Consider the following 4,031-nt stretch of genomic DNA (forward strand, 5'->3'; position numbering starts at 1 on the left):
GGGTAACAGAGCTGGGACTCACACCTGAGTTGGTCTGTTCTAGTGTCCTCGTTCTTTCTGATGTAAGCATGTAACCTTTGGACGCTCTGATTCTATGCTGAAGGTGGGCCGAACCACACTGCTCGGGGGACAGGATGGCTGTGATGAAATAAGTCATTAATGAAAGCATTAAATGCCATGCAGACACAGAGGCCATTCAGAATGGGCCCTCTGAAATGGAAGCTTGGCTCAAACAGTGCCCACTTTCAAGGGAGCCTGGTTTCAATGGCCAGATGGCGGGGAAGGAAGGCATTAAAGGAAGTGCCTTTCTGCTGGGCTTGCAAAACTTCAGGTTCATGAATCCAGGAGCAGATTAAGGAGGAGAAAACAGGGTTTTAGACTGCAGCCTCAGGAGCTTCCCGCTTCTCTAAGGCCGGGAGGTTGGCTTTTCCAATTGTGCGATTAAGCTATTCTATCCAGCCTCACTCCTGGTTTTCAATTAATCTGCAGTAATGAATTCAGCAACCAAAATGCATTTGCTAATTGAGGTGCCTGCTGGCCAGGTCACCCCCCTCCCCTGTCTGACTGCTCCCACTGTGCCAAGGTGGAGTAGGGTAGCAGGGCCCCTACCCCCACCCCCTCTGAGGGGGTGCCGAGCAGGCAGGATAAGGCACTACCTTGGAAGGGGTGCTCCTAGTACTAAGTCACAGGTGGAAATTGCTACTCAGGGCACAGTCCTTGACTTTTTGTTTCTAAGCGAATGCTCGCCCAGCTATGTGATCTCCCCAGCCCTTGGCAACTGTTATGTAACGCAAAGGACATTAAACCCAGACCAGGCAGTTCTTGGTACAGAATCCAGGCTGTTGTTTGTGAGCAGGTCGACTTTGGAAAGTTACTTCCTTCCTTTCAGCTTGCTCATCTGGAAAATGAAACTAATAGAACTGACCCTGGGGTCACAGTGAACAGTCCATGAATGTAATAGGAGCTTCTTACCGTTTCTTCCTCCATGCTGCGGCTCGGCCAGTCTGGGCACAGGGAGACAGCGCCCCAGGGAAAGCTTGGGTTTACTGATGGGCGGTAAATGCGCAAAGCACCAAGAAAGGGTGTGGGGCTGAGCTGGGAGGAGGGGTCTCCTGCAGAAAATGGTCTGGAAGTGAAGGAGGAGGCGCCAGGCTGAGGAGTCGGGATCCTCATGGGAGGAACGGACAGACAGGGCTGGAGAAGAAAGGGAAGGAATGGGACAAAGCAGGGAGATGGAGGTGACACTGGGGGCTCACCCTCCCCTTCTGTTCCCAGCCTCTGGCCATCTGCAGACCACAGCCTCACAAAGGACAGTGATGGGAGGTGCTGCATGGGGACACAGGCTAGAGAACTCTCCAAAACCTGTTTAGAGCCTTCAGATTCCTTTTTTTCTTTTTGGAAAAAAGGACCTGATGGAACCAGCCCCCCAGCCAACCTTCCTTTGTCTCCGCCAAGGCAGAGAAAGGTGATCAGCTCGACTTTGGGGAGTCACTGGCAGCATCCTCCAGGGACCCAGAGGGAGGCCTGCAGCCCAGGCCAACATCTGACTGTAGTACTGCCCTCAGGGCTGAGAATTTAAAAATGAAAAAGAAACAAAAAGACCTGAATGCTTTTCCCCAGGACAGAGCAGGCATCCAGAACACCTGGGAAGTAGAGGGAGTAGCCAGGTCAGATATCCCCAAGTCACAAATGTGGGCCACCAAAGGGAAGATTCTGGGAATTCCCTTTGGCATTAATTCTGAGAAGGGTGAGGCTACAGGACAACACTGGAAGCCATTCTAGGGACTGGGAGTCAGTGAGAATGTCCTGGTGCAGGCTACCTCCTCAGAGACTGCCAATGGGTCAGGCCAGGGAAGTGCACAGGGACCCAGTGCTGGCTGGTGGTGTCACCTTTGCCACCAGAGACATTACGCCTGATGCTGGGACAAGGGCACTCTCTAGGGACAGCACATCCAGCTGTCCCCTCCCTGCTGCTGGAAGAGGACGTAAGTCACACAGGCGATCTTTCTGAAGCCACATTGCCCTCTGTGGCCACCTAACTCAGGCTGTAGGTTATCTGCCTCTAGATTTACTATACTCGAAATGAAGAATCAATTTCTTTAAAAGTCATCCGCCCCAAGAAAGACAGTTCAGACACCACAGAGCATCAAAGAGGAAGACATGACGGGGCGCAGGAAAGGCATTTAGACTCTTTTGATGGTCTCATGTCTCAAACCTGTGGGCAGATATCAAAGAATATTGGCTGTTCTTCAATCATTCCCAGAATAAATGTTTATTGGATGCCTCCTTCATGACAGTTTCTCTGCCGTGTATGTGCTGTGAAGAAGAGAGACAGATTCCCTGTCCTCGGAGGTCTGGGAAAGCGACCACTAAACCAGGATCCACAAAAGATGGTGAGTGACTTGCTCAAGCATGTTGACACCGAGTCACAATGACATGTCACAAGAGGTAGGACGAGGAAGAAAGCCTGCAAATTATTTCATCCAAACTCCCATTCCATAAATGAGGGAAGCAGATCCCCAAAGAGGAATTTGGTTAGTGTAATGTCACACCGATGGGAAGCGCTGAAGGGGCTTCCAGCTATACTCATTGGGCTGGGCTCATCCTTGAGTAGCAGTGAGGAGATGAGAACTTTGAGTCTGGGTTCCAGCTCTTCCACAAAACCTTCACAACTGACTTCAGCCTGAAACAATTCCTCCCTTCTCTGAATTCAAAGCTCTGGATCGTCCGCTTCCTCAGATCTCACACACCACATTCCGGATAGCGTGCACTGACAGCATGCAGCTCGCACGCATGAGCTGCTTGGCTTCTGCCATCCCACCAACCATAGGAGCTATAGTCACTCAACTCCCAAATACAGTCTCATCCCCATCCAACATGGAGGACTAACATTATCCTGAGAGAGGTGAACTGTGAAGACCCCTCAATCATAGCCTTAGAGATCTTCTTGAAGGTAGTCTTGCTCCTGAACCTCACTCTAGCCTTGAACCTTCTACTCCTCCAAGACTGGGCTCCAGCCTTAATGACTTTCCCCACGACCTGGGTTCTGCCTCATTCCCTTTGACTATGCCCTAGCTCAGAACCGAGGGGCTAGATTTCCCTTCACTAAACTCGCCCCTCCTCGTGTATGGCTACCTGCCACTCCCACCTGCCCTCTCCAGAGCTGACCACCACCACACCACATCTTTGCACCTGAGTCTTGTCCGGTGTGCCCCAACCTCAGCCTCTGCTTGGATTTCTGGTTAAGTACCTCACAAGTCACCTATCCTTTCTTCTCGTCCACTCGTCTATTGGTTTCGGACTCCAGTTTCTGCTGATTTCCACGTATGGAATGCCCTCTGGTTACAGACCCACAGCTAACACCAACCCTTCCTCGGAGTCCCAGCTCTAGATTCTCAGCAAGGTGCCTTCTAGTTCCAGACTGTGTCCCCGTCTTCTTTTACTCCACCCAGGGTCTCACAGGTAGTAGATTCCCAGTGGGTGTTTGAGAGACAGGCGGGTCCTTCCCAGGTGGGTACGCTTCGAAGTGTTGCTGAAGCAAGGGCACATCAGATGAATTGGCCAATCCCCAACTTCTACAACAACACACAGGGCCCTGCCAGGTCCCCTCTCCCAGCCCAGCCTGGCCCACTGTCCCCCACTCCAAATCTGGAGCAAAGCTGATGCCTTCAACCCTTCACCACTCTTGTCCCAGTTGACCAGAAGTCACAGAGATTTTGTCAATGCTCTAAAGGAATAAAAAAACAAATAGCATTCCTCGGGCTTAGCTTAGCATTTTTCACCCGGGTTCCCACCATGCCCCACTCTCCCCTCCCTTTTGTCTTCGTCCCTCCTCCCCCTTCCACCCCCTACCTACAAGGAAAAAATAATAACAAATAGGAAGGCTAATTCTAAGTTTGTGCCGCCCCAGCGTGCGTCCTGGCCCGCCTTTAGTCCTGTTATTTTCTCCCGTGTCTGGGTTTGACAAGACTGATGACATTTACGTTTTCCAAAAGCTTCAATAAAAGGCACTTTAGCTGCAATCACCTCCA

The sequence above is a fragment of the Propithecus coquereli genome, unplaced genomic scaffold, assembly GCF_000956105.1.
Source record: "Propithecus coquereli isolate 6110/MARCELLA unplaced genomic scaffold, Pcoq_1.0 Scaffold79, whole genome shotgun sequence".
Taxonomy (NCBI): Eukaryota; Metazoa; Chordata; class Mammalia; order Primates; family Indriidae; genus Propithecus; species Propithecus coquereli.